Raw genomic sequence first — 17,500 nt, 5'->3', positions numbered from 1 at the left:
ATTGAAGCTTTAGGCTATGTTTTATACATTTAAGATTGTGTGGAATATTTCCAAGATAGTATACGAGTGAGTTTCGGTGATTTAGGTAATCGATTCTCTTGGTGCCTAGGCTAAGTTGCTTATGGAGCCTTAGTATACTTTCTCATACTCCCCGGTTGCTTTCTTTTCTTCGGAGAAGGTATGCAATCCCTTTCCCTCTGTTTAAGCCTTGGGCTTATCCCTAAGTGGTTTTTTCCGAATTAATTTTCGATAAAACTATACTGGGGTGTTACTGTACCTTCCTGTTCCAGTAAGTCTGGTTCAAAGAGGGACAGAACAACAGAGTTTTTTAGTCTGAGTCTGTGTTTGTCTGGCTTGGGGTAGAGTCTCCCTCACTGGCCTGACACAGACAAAGGTGGCTTAGCCTCCTTAGGTCACTACCAAAGGTTTCCGTGGATATGATTCCTTCTTTTGTGATCTACCAGACTAGTCCTTGTTGCTGTTCTCGGGGGAGGATAAGTTTCTTTCCCTGGGAGTAGCAACACCTTCCTTGCTTTGGTGCTCTGGGAGCTGGCAAGTATTGCTGGCCTCCCCCCTTGGATCTCCATTAGGCTGAGATAAGTTTCTTGGCTGCGGGGGATCCGTCACTAAAGCAAGGTTGGTAGGACCCTCTTTTGTCCCTTCCCCCTCTATCTCCGTAATGGCCAGGCCATTACAGTACTGTACGTCGTTCTACATCTGGACCTAGATTAGGTTAGGATGTGGAATTGACTCAGCCCCTTGCCGCAAGGGTCTTATATTTACTGTACGTCGTTCTACATCTGGGCCTAGATTAGGTTAGGATGTGGAATTGACTCAGCCCCTTGCCGGCCGGCAGACCTGCCGGCCGGCAAGGGTCTTATATTTTGAGTGCTGCCAGGACCTCCCTTGGTCCCTCATCCATGCCTGCCTGTAGAGCCAGACGGCATTGGTCAGGAAGCCTGAATTAGATTCTCCCCTTCCTTATATGCACTCTTTCGGATTGCTGGGCTTGGAGGTAGTGTACACTCTTATCCCGGCATCCATCCTATTTGTCTGGTGTAGTCCTCTGGTTCTTTTGCTGCCGGCCGGCATCGGTCCTGTACCTCTGCCGGCCGGCTAATGTCAGCCCTTGTCTGCCGGTCACCAAGAGTGTGGCCGGCAGCTGGGTACTACCTTGTGTAGTTGCCGGCCGGCAGCCGTTGCCGGCCAGCATTGGCTGTTTCCGGCCGGCAGTGATCATGCATTTGAACCAGAGTTCTGCCGCCTTATAGCTGTTAAGTAGTATACTTTAAAGCTAGTTATGGTGTGTGCCGGCCGGCACGTAACCTCCTATACTGTACCAGTATTCTTCAGTATAACATATACTGTAAGAAGAAAACTATAGTATGGGTTTTGGTACAGCACTGTGTGTTCTAACACTTTTGTGTTTTCTTGCACAAGTCCTTTGCTGTTGCCCTACAGATAGAAAAGTGAGTTCTTTCCTGTCTATTTTCCAGGATTTTAAAATCATTGCTTAGGTGTGAGCTCCACCTGTTTCCTCTGGAAACTTTGCATTGGTTACTCTAGAAGAGATTAACCATTTGATTTTATTATCTGGAAGGCTGCAGCAATGGGTTGTGAGGGGAAACACAAGTGTGTGTCTTTCCTTTATGAATTGTTATGCTATACTATGCATACCAAGTGATACATAGTTCACTTGATACTCATGGAAATTTCTTCTCTTTACAGAAGGACCCTCCGAAGTGCGGAAGTGTTTTCTGCAACGTCCGCAGCAAGAACCTCTGCGGACATGAGTTTTGTAGGAGACACGCAGCATGCGCTGTCTCCAAGGATGATCTCCAGTATTTGGACCCTCAGGTATGTACTGTGTGCACTAACCTGATTACTGAGGCCTTTGATTCCCCTAGGACGGCGGAATCAAGGGATATAGCAAGGGAGAAGCTTCGTACCTGGGTAAGGGGCTTCCAAAAGAACACCTCTGGCCCTTATCTTCCAAGTGAGATGATGAGGGCGTATCTTTTCCCTAAGGCATCAGCTGATGCAGCGATTCCCCAGCCTCAAGAGGAGATCCCCAAAGTTCAGATCCAGGTGGATGCTGAAGTCTCGGTCGCTATGCAAGACATCCAGTTAGATGACAGGATGTCTGTCGTGGACGAGCGTCTGAAGGAAGACCCCCTGGCAGAAGCCCAGGGTGAAGTTCAAGCCCCAGACGTTGTAGAGGAAGAGGTCGACGAGGTGTCGGCTACTCCGGTTCAGATCCCGGAGCCTATTCCCTCAACATCGGCCGGTCTCCCAGTAGAGCTGGGACAGGCCCTCTCCTCCATTGTTGGAATGATCCAACAGATGCAGAAGGAGAATCAGGAGAAGGCGGCTGCAATGGAACTGCGGATGCAGAGCCTTGCAGAATCACATGGGCCCCAGAAGAGGTTCAATGTGAAAGACCTTCCCTTGTGTTCAGATGCTAAACCATGTGTCTGGCTGAGGAAGGAACCAGCTTCAAAGGAGGAGACAGAGCCGAAGGAGGTCATAGTGATGGACCATACTAAGGCTCAAGCTCTGCTTTCATCCTCGTTGAAAGAGAGGGGCTTCTCTAACTCAAAGGCAGCTGCATTGAGCAAGAAGCTCCCTTCCTTTGTGTCCTCTCCTGCTAGAGCCTTCCCCTTTTTACAGAAAGGGTTTGCGGCTGTACTAAAAGTAGTCGAGGCCGACAAGCCTTGCCCCTCCCTGGAGGAGTGTAAACCCTTGTCGCTGGACCTCCCTATGGACCACAAAGACTGGAAGGACGTCCATCTTACGTTCTCAGTTGGGAAGTTGGAGGCTGATATCGCCGGACGTCAGTTCGGCGAGGACCTCCCTAAGCTGTCTGACTTTCTCTTGCAGAGAGAGTTCGAGACAAAAGAAAGACTGGCTGCCTCAATGTCTCTTCAGACTACTCTTGAGACGATGGCAAGTGACCCCAAGGTCCATGAAATGTTCATGGTGGTGGCCAAGACTCATCTGGCCACAGTGACGAAGGACCTTTATGGCTTCGTCAAGGCGAGGAGAGCTTGTAGGGAGTTCGTGTTCACCTCGGCTACGGTGAGGCACGAGCCAAGGAAACTAATCTCCTCCAACATTTGGGGCAAAGACCTTCTCCCTACCGATTTGGTCAAAGAAGTAGTTGATAAGGCCGCCTTGGAGAATAGAAACCTTCTCCAAAGTGGGGCCTGGCTATCAAAAGGAAGTCTTCCCCGGATGAGGGTCCTCAACCAAAGAGAAAGACTATGAGGACTAGGCTACCGTCTCGGCCAGACAAGCCCGTTAGACAGCAACTGCAATTGCCATTGCCTCCAGTGCCCCAGATCGTGGCACAAACCCCGACCACTTTTCAGTGGGTACCCCAGGCCGTGTCGACACAGTCCACGGCATTCACCCCATCGTTCGAAGGGCAGTCTACTTCCTTTCGAGCAAAGTCTAGAGGGGCAGCCAGAGGCTCGTCTGGGCGCCCCTCAAGGGGAAGGGGATTCAGGGGTGGTCGTGGTCAGGGAGGCGAGACCTCGGGACAGCAGTCCAAGTGGGATGATACCGGTAGGAGGGAGACCTCTGAAATTTCGGGATCGGTGGACCTTCGATCCCTGGGCCCACAGCCTACTCAAGAATGGACTGGGCTGGAGCTGGTACAGCACTCCACCCCCGGGCCTTCGGGTTTTCCAACACTCCACCCTCGTTCTGGAGGAGTACGTTCAAGAACTGTTGGAGAAAAATGTGATCCGAAAGGTGAAGTCCATCAAATTCCAAGGGATTCTGTTTTGTGTTCCCAAGAAAGACTCGGAAAAGCTCAGAGTCATTCTGGACTTGTCGCCACTCAACAAGTTCATAGTGTATTGCAAATTCAAGATGCTAACACTGCAACGAATAAGGACCTTACTGCCCAAGAGGGCATATTCCGTCTCTATAGACTTGTCAGACGCCTATTGGCACATTCCAATCAACCGTCGACTCTCCCCCTACCTAGGGTTCAGGCTACAACGAAGACTATGCGCCTTCAGAGCCATGCCATTCGGGCTAATCATAGCCCCAAGGATTTTGACGAAGCTTGCAAGCGTAGCTCTCAAACAATTACACCTAAAGGGAATTCAGGTAGTAGCCTACCTGGATGACTGGTTGGTGGGGGCAGCATCCGAGACAGAATGCTTGCAAGCTTCCAGTCAAGTGATCCAGTTCCTAGAGTACCTAGGTTTCAAGATCAACAGAAAAAAGTCTCGACTTTCTCCATCTCAAAAGTTCCAGTGGCTGGGAATCCACTGGGGCATTTTGTCACACCACCGTTTCTCCATTCCGGCGAAGAAAAGGAAGGAGATAGCGGGTTCTGTCAAGAGACTTCTAGATTCCGAAAGGATATCAAGACGCGAACAGGAGAGGGTACTGAGCTCTCTCCAGTTTGCTTCGGTGACAGACCCAGTGCTAAGAGCACAGCTAATGGATGCAACCGGAGTTTGGAGAAGTTATGCATCAAACGTGCGAAGAGATCTGAGAAGACCAGTTCCGCTTCGTCTACGTACTCTTCTCAGCCTTTGGTCCCAAGCCAGACATCTAAAGAAGTCGGTTCTTCTTCAGCCACCTCCCCCGTCGGTGACGATTCACTCAGACGCCTCGAAGGAGGGATGGGGAGGTCACTCTCATCGGAAAAAAGTCCAGGGGACTTGGTCCAAGCTATTCAAGACCTTTCACATAAACTTTTTAGAAGCTATGGCAGTGCTCCTTACCTCAAAGAAAGTTTCCCCGCGTCACTCGATCCACATAAGGTTGGTGATGGACAGCGAGGTAGTTGTGAGATGCTTGAATCAACAAGGATCGAGGTCACCACCTCTCAACCTGGTGATGTTGACCATCTTCCGATTGGCGGAAAAGAAGAAGTGGTACCTGTCGGCAGTTCACCTTCAAGGAGTCCGCAATGTGACAGCGGACGCTCTATCCAGGTTCACACCGATAGAGTTGGAATGGTCCTTAGACGTAGGATCATTCTTCTTCATTCTGAATCAAGTCCCAGAACTGCAGATAGACCTCCTTGCGATGAAAGACAACAAGAAGTTGCCCCTGTACGTGTCCCCGTACGAGGACCCCTTAGCGGAAGCAGTGGACGTGATGTCCCTCAACTGGAACAGAGGGTCCAGGATTTATCTGTTCCCTCCTCACAACTTTCTGTTGAGGGTCCTCAACAAACTGAGATCCTTCAAGGGGGTAGCGGCAATAGTAGCCCACAAGTGGCCGAACAGCGTGTGGTTCCCCCTGGTATTGGAACTACAGCTGAAGTTTGTACCGCTACCAGATCCAGTTCTGACCCAGCGAGTCCAGAAGTCGACTGTCTGCGCTTCATTACAGAAAACCCGGACCGTGCAGCTCATGATTTTCTCTCCCTAGCGGTGAGAAAGCGTTTCGGGATTTCGAAAGCCAGCATAGACTTCCTAGAGGAATATAAGTGCAAATCTACTAGAAGGCAATATGAGTCATCTTGGAGAAAATGGGTGGCCTTTGTCAAGGCGAAGAATCCGCAGGAGATCTCGACAGACTTCTGCTTATCTTTCTTCATCCACCTCCATGGTCAAGGATTGGCAGCTAACACGATTTCAGCGTGTGAGTCTGCTTTGACAAGACCCATTCTATATGCCTTCCAGGTCGACCTAGGTAACGAGTTCTTTAATAAAGTTCCGAAAGCCTGCGCTAGGCTCAGACCTTCAGCACCTCCAAAGGCCATTTCATGGTCTTTAGACAAATTTCTTCATTTCGCTTCTCTGTTGAGCAATGAGGAGTGTGCGTTAAAGGATTTTTTCCTATTTGCACTCGCGTCCGGGGCCAGGGTTAGTGAGATTGTAGCCCTCTCGAGAGAGGCAGACGTGTTCAGTTCCTGGATGGGGGAGAACTGAACCTGTTTCCGAATCCTACGTTTCTCGCCAAGAATGAGTTACCCACCAACAGGTGGGGTCCCTGGAGAATCTGCCCTCTGAAAGAAGATGCATCTCTATGTCCAGTAGAATGCGTAAAGGTCTATCTTCATAGAACTTCAGACTTCAAGGGTGGTCAACTATTGAGGGGAGAAACATCAGGCTCAAATATATCTCTGAATCAACTCAGAGCGAAAATCACATATTTTATTCGCAGAGCGGATCCTGACAGTACACCCGCAGGTCACGATCCGAGGAAAGTTGCCTCATCCTTAAATTTTTTAATTGTATGGATTTTGAACATCTCCGTTCATACACTGGCTGGAAGTCTTCCAGAGTGTTCTTTCGCCACTATGCGAAGCAAGTAGAGGAACTAAAGAGATCTGTGGTAGCAGTGGGTCACGTCGTTAACCCTACTGTTTAACTCTGTGAGGAACAGTGGTTTTAATTGGGACGATTAATTCCAGTGTGTGTGTGTAGTTACATACCGTACTACAAACTAAGTGAGGGCACTGAGTTGCCCATGTAGACTGTTCCATTTCCAAAGGTGAACCTAGCATAAGTGCAGACATGTGTGCTGAGCGTTTCTAACGTTAATGTCATTGATTTGTAATACAGACTTTTATGACTTTGATACCTCGGTATCTTAAAAGTGGCATTTAATGTTTTTTCTTTCAGATAAACAAGTTCTGTTTACTATCATACTTATGCTTAAAGTTTTGGGTTATCCTCTTCTATATATATATATATATATATATATATATAATTGTGGTTAACCTGTCTGTTTATTGTCTGTCAATGAACTTGTTCTTGAGAACCTTGCGTCTCCTTCACCTGTGTCAATTTATTGGTATAATTGAGCATTCATTCTATGTACCTTATCTGGGATAATTCTAATAGAATTGTTCCTTTATGCAAGCTATGTTGCATTGGTTTATGCTTTCCCTTAACGGGAGGACCCCGTCCCATAAGGGGACGATGGCGGTTTTACTAGTTTCCTCCTATGCGGATATAAACCTTTGTCCAATACAAGTATTGTGCGGAGAACTGGTCGATATTTCATATTGACGCAGTGGTTCTTTACAAACTATGCTTTACTTAATATAGGGCGAGACCACTATATTAGCTTGCCTGGTATTCATACATAGGTATATGTACTCTTCGAGACTTTTCCAGAGTCTAGTAGGACTCTTCCCTGTAGGGGGCAGGAAGCTCTAACATGGTTTATAGTTAGTTGAAAAGATGTATAACGGTAACATCTTAGGTCTCTAGGTCTAGTCGACCAGGAAAAATTACCTCCGGGGAGTACGGCACGTTCTGAGAATCCACAGATACAGTAATGCTCTGGTATACTTCCATCAGGACGACATGGCTTGAGCCCAAAAAACGGATTTTGAGCGAAGCGAAAAATCTATTTTTGGGTGAGATGGCCATGTCGTCCTGATGGACCCGCCCTTGTCTTTCTAAGAAAGGGCTGTAGGACCCCTCCCTACATACAGTATCTGTAGCACCTCGTGTACGCTACAAGGAATACAGATGGCGCCAGGATTGGCGCCAGGCACGCTTACGAATCGGGAGATAGGGAACCTTGGGAGTGGCTCCCCCTTTTTCTTTCCCGAATTCGTTTCTTGCCAATTGCCCCCTGCGAGACGAATCTCTGTTCGGGATGCAGATTGCCATGTGGCGTGTCAAGAATACGTCTACTGATATGTCGCGATATCCCTTTCACGAGGGATACTCGCTCCAGGAGTTAGAATTCTGGTACCTTAAGGTAAATTCTCTGGGAATATCGCCGTAGTTGTAATATACCCTAGGAAGCTACCCTATAGGAACTTCCATCAGGACGACATGGCCATCTCACCCAAAAATAGATTTTTCGCTTCGCTCAAAATCCGTTATATATATATATATATATATATCTATATATATATATATATATATATAGATATAGATATATATATATATATATATATATTTATATGTATATATATAAATGCATATATATACATATATATATATATATATATATGTATATATATAAATATATATATATATATATATATGTATATATACATACATAAATATGTGTATATATATATATATATATATAAATATATATATATATATATATATAAATATATATATATATATATATATATAAACATATATATATATATATATATATATACATATATATATATATTTATATATATATACATGTATATATATATATATATATATATGTGTGTGTGTGTGTGTGTGTGTGTATTTAATGGATTTTGAGCGAAGAGAAAAATCTATTTTCGGGTGAAATAGCCATGTCGTCCTGATGGAAGGTTTCTTTCAGTAGCTTCCCAGGGTATATTTGACTACAGTTATATTACCAGAGAATTTAACTTAAGGTCTCCAGAATTCTAACATATGGGGCGAATATCCTTAAAGTTTCCTTTTAGGGTATCTCATAATATCAGGAGATGTATTCTTGACACGCTACATAGCAATCTGCACCCCGCATATCGGCAAGATAAAAGAGGAGCCGATATAAAATTCTCCTCCTCCGTTACTGTTCGAGTACTCAGATGGCGCCAAAATCGTCGGCCATCTTTATTCCTTGTAGTGTTAAGCCAGTACTTCTAGATACAGTAATATCGGGAGGGATCCTGCCAAGCCCTCTCATAGAAAGGAGGGCGGGTCCATCAGGACGACATGGCTATCTCACCCAAAAATAGACATTTCACTTCGCTCAAAATGTTTTTTGGGCTCAGGCCATGTCGTCCTGATAGAAGTTTTCCAGAGCATTAATGTATCCGGGGATTTCCCAGTTGTGCCTTAGACTTCAAGACAATATTTCCTTGGTCTTTTAGACCTAAGAGACCTATGAAATTACCGTTATATGTCCTTTCTACTAATAATATACTATGTTAGTGCTTCCTGCCTATACAGGGAAGAGTCGATCTAGACTCGGGAAATAGTCTCGAAGTTGCATATTTCATGTAACCCACCTAGCATTCAAAAGAGACATGCAGGTCTCACTGTATATCATTAGCCAAAGTTTGTATCTAGTATTGAAACAAGTTACTTCTAGCTACAAAGGTTAGTATAAACGTAGGAACAAAGTTACTAACCTTGCCCTATTAATTTATGCAGAATAAAAGGGTTGAAATGAATGCTCTCACATAATCTTTATTAAAAATGTTCAGGGAAAATAAGACGCATAAAACAATTAATCATTTATTGTCAAACAATAAATAAAGTTCAGCATACATCTATAATAACGTAAAAAATGCAAGTAAAAATCAAATTCAATAATACAGACAAGACAAAATAAATAAAAAATGCTTGTTTTACCTGAAAACAAAACTTTGCCACATCACATGAAAATTTCTTAAAATTTCAATGTCTTTCTGAAAAATCTATCTATTTACACTTGTGTAAGAAACACATGGTGCCAGTGTTCAGTCTATTTTACATCACCTTAGTATACTGGAACAATCCATAGTGTCACCATGATGACATTTCACTTATCATGTTGCACTATAAATTGCCAACATGTACACCCTTTAGAATTACAGTCCCACATAATTCACTGTTCCTTGCAGCACTAAGCGACAGGTTTTAGCACATTACCTGCCGCTACCACGAAATGCTTTAGTTCCTTCACTTGCTTCGCATAGTGTTTAAAGAACACCCTGGATGAATTCCATCCAGTAAACGATCGAAGACTCTTCAAGTCCATAAGCTGGAAGAAGTTTAACAAAGAAGCAGTCTTCCTAGGATCATGACCTGCTGGTGTACTGTCAGGATACACTCTGCGAATAAAGTAGGTGATCTTCGCCCTTAGTTGTTTCAGGGATAAGTTTGAGCCCGATGTTTCTCCTTTAAAGAGCTGTCCTCCCCTGAAGTCTGAAGTTCTGCGAAGATAGACCTTTAGACTCTCCACTGGACACAGCGAGATATCTTCCATCAGAGGGCAGATTCTCCAGGGACCCCACCTCTTAGTGGATAGCTCATTCTTGGTGAGAAACGTTGGGTTGGGAAAGAGATTTAGCTCACCCGTTTCAGCAAACTGGATATGACCTTCTTCCCTAGACAAGGCCACTATCTCACTAATTCTATCCCCTGAGGCTAGAGCAAATAAGAAAATAACTTTCTGAGTCAAATTTTTCAATGAGCAAGCCTCATTGTCCAAACTTGAGGCAAAATTTAGCACCTTATCCAAAGACCACGATATGGGCCTTGGAGGTGCTGCAGGTCTAAGTCTGGCACAGGCCTTAGGGATTTTGTTGAAAATTTCATTAGACAAGTCTATCTGGAAAGCATAAGGCAAAGGTCTTGTCAAGGCTGATTTACACGTAGTTATCGTGTTGGGTGCTAAACCTTGTTCATGAAGGTGGATAAAGAAAGACAAACAGAAATCCAGCGAGATTTCCTTTGGATTCCTTGCCTTGACAAAGGCCACCCATATCTTCCAAGATGACTCGTATTGCCTTTTGGTAGATTTTGGTTTATATTCCTCCAAGAAGTCAATACTTTCCTTCGAGATCCCAAACCTTTTCTTTACTGCTAGGGAGAAAAAATCATGAGATGAAGGTCTCGGGTTTTCTGTAATGAAGCGAAGACAGTTGACTTCTAAACTTGTTGAGACAGAACTGGGTCCGGCAGAGGGATCAGCCTTGGCTGTATTTCCAAAATCAAGGGGAACCAGTTGCTCCGGGGCCACTTGAGAGCCACTAGGGCTGCTGTTCCTTGAAAAGATCTCAGTTTGTTGAGGACCCTCATCTGCAGGTTGGGCGGAGGGAACAGGTAAATCTTGGTCCATTTGTTCCAGTCCAGGGACATGGCGTCCACTGCTTCCGCTAGAGGGTCCTCGTACGGGGCCACGTATCGAGGAAGTTTCTTGTTGTCGCTCTTTGCAAAGAGGTCGATCTGCAGTTCCGGGACTTGATGCAAGATGAAAGAGAGTGGCTTTGCATCTAGGGACCATTCTGACTCTATCGGAGCTATCCTGAATGGAGCGTCCGCTGTCACATTGCGGAACCCCTGAAGGTGAACTTCTGACAAGTGCCATCTCTTCTTTTCCGCTAAATGGAAGATGGCCAGCCTCACTTGGTTGAGTTGAGGCGATCTCGGGCCATGACGATTCAGACATCTCATTACGACCTCGCTGTCCAGAATCAATCTTATGTGGACTGAAGGACAATGGGATAATTTCTTCAGTGTGAGGAAAACTGCCATGGCCTTTAAAATGTTGATATGAAAGTTCCTTGAGCTCTGCATTGATGGGAGTGACCCCCCATCCTTCCAATGATGCGTCCGTGTGGATGATGACTGAGGGTGGAGGCAGCTGTAGAGGTATTGACCTCTTGAGCTTTCCGGCCTCCGACCATGGCTTGAGAAGTGATTGTAGCCGAATTGGTAGTGGTCATCTTAGATCTCTTCGAGCGTTTGATGCGTATCTTCTCCAGACTCCTGATGCATCTTTTAACTGTGCTCTTAGCACAGGGTCTGTCACTGATGCAAAATGGAGGGAGCCCAGCACTCTCTCCTGTTGGTGTCATGAAATCCAGCTGGATTTTAAAAGTCTTCTGACAGATCCCGCTATCTCTCTCCTCTTCTTTAATGAAATGGAGAGACAATGAGACTGTAGGTCCCAATGTATCCCTAGCCATTGGAATTTCTGAGCTAGAGATAGTTGAGACTATTTGGTGTTGATATTGAATCCTAGATGTTCCAGGAAATGGATCGCTTTTTTGAATGCTCGCAAGAATTCCGCTTCTAATGCTGCCCACACCAGCCAATCGCCCAGGTATGATACTACCTGGACACCCTGTAGGCGTAGTTGTTGAACGACTGCTTCTGCAAGCTTCGTGAAGATCCTTCGGGCTCTGTTTAATCCGAAGTGTATGGCTCTGAAATTGTACTTTCTTTTTTGTAGCCTGAATCCTAGGTAGGAGGAGAGTTGGCGATTCATCGGAATATGCCAATAGGCATCTGCCATGTCAATGAAGACTGTGTATGCCCTTTTGGGCAACAGGGCCCTTGTGTGTTGAAGGGTTAGCATCTTGAACTTGTTGTTGTCGATAAACCTGTTGAGAGGCGACAAATCCAGAATGACTCGGAGTTTGTCTGAGTCCTTCTTGGGAACACAAAACAGCCTTCCCTGGAATCTGATGGACTTTGCCCTCTTTATAACACGTTTGCTCAAGAGCTCTCGGGTATATTCTTCCAGAACGTGCGTGGAGTGTTGGAAGAACTAAGGAAATGTTGGTGGAGTTGTCTTCCAGCTCCAACCTAGTCCATTCTTGATTATGCTGTGGGCCAAGGGATCGAAGGTCCACAGATCCCAGAAGAGTCGGAGTCTTCCTCCTACTGGAAGTATCTCATTGCCTCTGGTTTCCGGAGGGCTTGCCTCCTCGATCCCGGAAGAGTCGGAGTCTTCCTCCTACTGGAAGCATCTCATTGCCTCTGGTTTCCGGAGGGCTTGCCTCCTCGACCGCTGGCTCTACTACCCCCCTCTTTCTCTCGAGGGATGTCTAGAGGAATCTCTACCTGACCCCCTACCTCTAGGGCGAAAGGTAGTGGTCTGCCTCTCATAGGCGGGAGTAAAGGCTGGTGACTGATTCACCACCTGCTGGGGTACCAACTGGTGGATGGGTTGGGGCTGTGCCACCATCTGTCGCGCCACGGTTACAGGAAGTTGTTGTCTAGCAGGGCGAGATGGCACTCTTGGCCTTTTTGTCTTTCTATTCGGTTGGGGACCCTCATCCGAAGAAGACTTCCTTTTACCCGACATGCCCTACTTCTGGAGAAGATTTCTATTCTCCGTGGCGGCCTTGTCGACTACTTCCTTGACTAGATCGTTTGGAAATAGATTTCTCCCCGAGATATTGGAAGATATTAACTTTTTGTGTTCGTGTTCAACCGCAGCCGAAGCAAACACGAACTCTCTACAATCCCTTCTTGACCTAACAAAGCTGTAGAAATCTTTCGTTAGGGTTGCCAAATGTGCCTTGGCCATGACCATGAACATGTCTGGGGATCTTTGCTCACTGGCCATTGCCTCCATGGACACCTGGAGGGACAAAGAGGCAGCAAGCCTCTCCTTTGTATCTTGTTCCCTGCGTAGGAGAAACTCAGACAACTTGGGGAGGTTTTCGTTGAACTGACATCCAGCGATATCAGCCACCAACTTCCCGACTGAAAAGGTAAGTTGAATATCCTTCCAGTATTTGTCGTCCGATGGCAAGGCTAGGGAAAGGGGCCTACACTCTTCTAGTCTAGGACAAGGTTTCCCTGCTTCTACTGCTTTAACCACCGCCCTGAATGATTTTTCTGCAAAGGGTAAAACCATAAGCATAGGAACAAGAAAAGAGGGATGCTTCTTGCTCAGGGCCAGCACCTTCGAATTGGTGAAGCCCTTGTCCTTCAGGCTGCTGGCTAGCAAAGCCTAAGCCTTCGAATGGTCAAGCACTATGACCTCCTTAGGCTCTGTCTCCTCCTTGGAAACCGGTTCCGTCCTAAGACGAACGAAGCTGTCTGGATAGGACTAAAAGCTGGGCCAGAACTCGATGTCCTCATTAGGGACAGCTCCCAGCTTCTCTGAAATAAAGATCTTACCATTAGTTATGGGCATGTACTCGGCATGCCTCTATGGGTTAACGTCAGAACACAAGAGAAGATCCTTAATATTAATTCTCCAATGAGACCCACGGGACGCTGTAATCCGATGAATCCCCTTCCTGAATTCAGCTTCCCTTTGTTCGCTCTTCTTCTCATACATTTTCATCATCAATTTGATGGCAGCCAGAGTGTCGTCCGACTTCGCAGGTTGAGGAGCAGATGACGTAGAGGGTACAGGTTCTGGGGCAGGAACTGACGAAACAGAGTCTGTTTCGACTTCCTCCTCTTCCGTCTCAGAAGCCACCGTTGACTCCTCTTCTCGACCTTCCGCCAGAAGGTCCTTTTCAGTGTTCTCTGACACCTCTGACATCCTCTCATCATCTAGATGGATGTCCTTCATCGCATCCGAAACATCCGTGTCAACAAATATCTGGACGCAAGGGATCTCAGGGTGAGGCTGGGGAAAAATAGCATCCGCAGATGCTTTGGGAAATAGAAGGGCTCTCATACGCTCACTAGGGAGGTAAGCCCCCGTGGAATTCTTTTGAAAACCACGAACCCATTTGCGTATCTTATCCCGAGCTGCATCCCTTGACTCCACTGTCTTGGGATTTTCAAAAGCCTCATACATCAGGTCCTTACATACTGTACATACCTGTGGTTCCCAGTATTTGAGAGGTCCCTTAGAGATGGAGCAGCGGGAGTATGTCCTACACCCCAGATGGCCATAGAAGTTCCTGCGGCGAACACTGCAGAAAGCGCTATCGCACTTAACATAGTCTTCCTGTAAAGAGAGGAAAATAAAATGAGTATATTGTAGTCTATCGCACTAGACTACTATGAGATTCAGGGCCTCTGTAACACGGTTTTTTCGCAATAACTTTTTTCCTATGAATTTCATAAATATAACGCTTATTCAGAATGCATATTATATCTACACATAAATTTTGACTACATTCTGCATTACGTAGGTTGAATAAATTTGGTACTTTATTAAGTAAAAGTGACGCTTTTTGAAGACGGGCCAACTTACTCAGAGAAAAGGTTTCGAACGCACTCGTTACGTAACTTATGACGGCATTTCTTCTCTCTATCTCGATCGATGATTGGTTATACGTAACGAAGGCTATACCTCTGCCAACAATAACACAAAAGTGTAAATAAAAGCAAAGCAGTACACCTTTATGAACTCTGAAACTTCTCCACTGAGAATTGTCATAATGAACAAACGAACAAAATATGTTAATAAATACAAAAACACTTCGATTATTTGTCTAACTCCCAAAATAAGTTTCCTAAGAAATTACAGTCTACTTTATAGGTCACAATCAGATTGACAAAGTGTATGGAATAGTTGGTAATTTTCAAAAACGTAGTAGACCAGCTTGATTTGATAACTGCTATATCCAATGTCAAGCAATTTTTATTCATTGTCTATCTACCTACCTATTTACTGTAAAAAAAAAGATAGCCGGTACCATATTTTCGCTTTAAACCTTCACCAATAATTATTGTCAGAATGATGACTTCATGAGGATCCACCCACTTTAGCCTCGTTATAATTCAGGATAACACTGAAGGCTATCATGGGCATTGTTGGATCAGAAAATTAAAATTCTGGCTATAAAAACTCATTTCTCGAGTAGTTGTAAGAAGTGCTAAATGATCCTCAAGGATCCCAGCAGTTGGCCTAAACGTTTAATTCATGTATACTACTGTTCGGGCACTACTGCTACAGTAGTATTACTACGCTAGCACAGATACCCCACCCACATTTATGTATCGTTCCGCAATTCATAAAGTCTTTGTCATGTTTTTTTTCACTGTGCAATAAGCATGGCCTCCTCAGAAATTAAGTTTAACGTTAGATGATAGGTTATTTCATTAAGCTGACAAATTATGGCAACTGGGTATGTTATTGCCGTTGATGAAGCTAAAGATAAAGTATGGTATCATTCCTTCATTGCATTATCATCTTTACTACTATTTGTTTGCTACATGTAGTAATTATTTTAAAGGATAAATTAATTATGTTCACTTTACTTCTAAAAATTCCCATTAGATGTACAAATAAAACTCCTAAAACTATTCATGATTTATTTACAAAATGCAGTCATGCCCAAAACATAGCCAACACGGTCGTACGGCCTAAGAAGAAGAAAAGAAATTATATCGGATGATCCGTTGGTCTGGTGGAGATTTTAGCACAAAAATCTTATTTTAACCAAAATAGTTATATAAAGACTGTTTACATACAATCTCTCTCTTTCTCTCTCTCTCTTGGTGGCATAGTGAATAGTTAATGGAAATGTTCAACAGCCTGAATGACATTATAAGTATTATAATCATGTTACGCTAGGTACAAATCAGACCATAAACATTGAATTTAAACTAGAAACTGGATAATTACCTATTCAGGCTATAGTAAATATGGCCACGGGCTTTCTCTTGACTGTATAAAGTTGCAAGTCGTAAGACAAATGCAGTTTTGCAACCACGGGGGCAATTCCAGATCCTGTTAGCCATTCTTGAATGTTATGGGTTTCAGAGTCGATGGAAGAAGGTGAATGGGTGTCTGGTGGATGGGCGGGGCAAAATTTTGTCCTAAGCTGTTTGCATTGCTTACGTAATGAATGTTTTCGACTCTTGGCTCGTTATCACTGGCCATGGCGTCGGCTAGATCATTTTTACTCTATAAAAATTCAAACTATTGGGTTTAGGTTATTGATAGTGCTGACAAAATTTGTGTGTGGTTGTAAAATATACATATGTCAACTTTCAGCTACATCCGATGCTTTGTTAAGGAGCAAAGTCCAAAAAACCGTGTTACAGAGGCCCTGAATCTTATAGTAATAAATATTATAATAAGTATTATAATAACAATTTCCATTTTATTCTATTGCATATAGCTTAGGATAGGTAAGCTGGAAATGAAATAGGAAAGACACATACATGTGGTTCCCGCCCAGCCATTTACTGTGACCTCCCTCAATATTAATTCTATGGTATCCTCTATAAGAGGCCCAATGGAAGATTCTAGCCTGTAAGGATAGAGTAGTGTAAACAACACCTACTTCCAAAAGAGTTAATAATGAGGGTCAAAGTAACTGATCAACAATCAGTGTAAAGAAAAGGGAATTTCTTTCCTAATTATATAAGGTTTCAACAATAGACTGTGCCTGAACACAGAATATGTTTGAAAATTTTTACTACTGTATAATCATATACCATAGTTTTCTGTCTGCAGTATGCTTTATACTGCAGATGTACTGGCTACTGTATATTCATATAAAATTGTTGCTGCTGGCATGCTGCCAGCAAGGCTAGTACCTAAACTTAATTCAACTGGCATATAACCGGCAGCACGCCAGCTTGCCGGTGACCCACCGGACTGCCGGGGGCTCGCCGGACGCCGGCCGGTCACCAACTGTCAGCACACCATCCCAGCCATCATTCAATGTGACTGGGTAGTAGCCAGAGTACTGACACAACCGGCTTTTTCCGGCAGAGTCAGATGTGACAGTGAATTAAATTAACGGCTGTCGCACCACAAGCCTAGCCTGCATCTTGCCGGCAAGGTTAGTGGCCTCCAGTCGCCAGATAGGTTAGTAGCTGGCGGCACTAGCCAATAGAGAGAGAGAGAAAGCAAGGAGTGAAGTGTGATGTAAGGGTGGCGGCACTAGCCACTGTATCACTTCCTTCCTCCTGATGAGGTTTCTGATGGAAGGGGCGAGTATCATGATCAAGCTTCCACCCATCCGCCCCTATGCCGGCATCAGTCAGTCAAAGGAAGCAGATGGCAGCCCAAGAGAGAACTGGAGAACACTCAAAGCAAATTGGTTTCCTGCCAAAACAGCTATCCCAGAATTTCATGTCCTATAGGGAAGCTATACGACTAGGCCATACAGGCAGAAGCCCAAGCCGGCTCTACAACCTGCCGGCAATCGGTGAGATTGTAG

The sequence above is a fragment of the Palaemon carinicauda genome, chromosome 15 (genome assembly GCF_036898095.1).
Source record: "Palaemon carinicauda isolate YSFRI2023 chromosome 15, ASM3689809v2, whole genome shotgun sequence".
Lineage (NCBI taxonomy): Eukaryota > Metazoa > Arthropoda > Malacostraca > Decapoda > Palaemonidae > Palaemon > Palaemon carinicauda.
Note: the sequence above shows the minus strand (reverse complement) of the source record.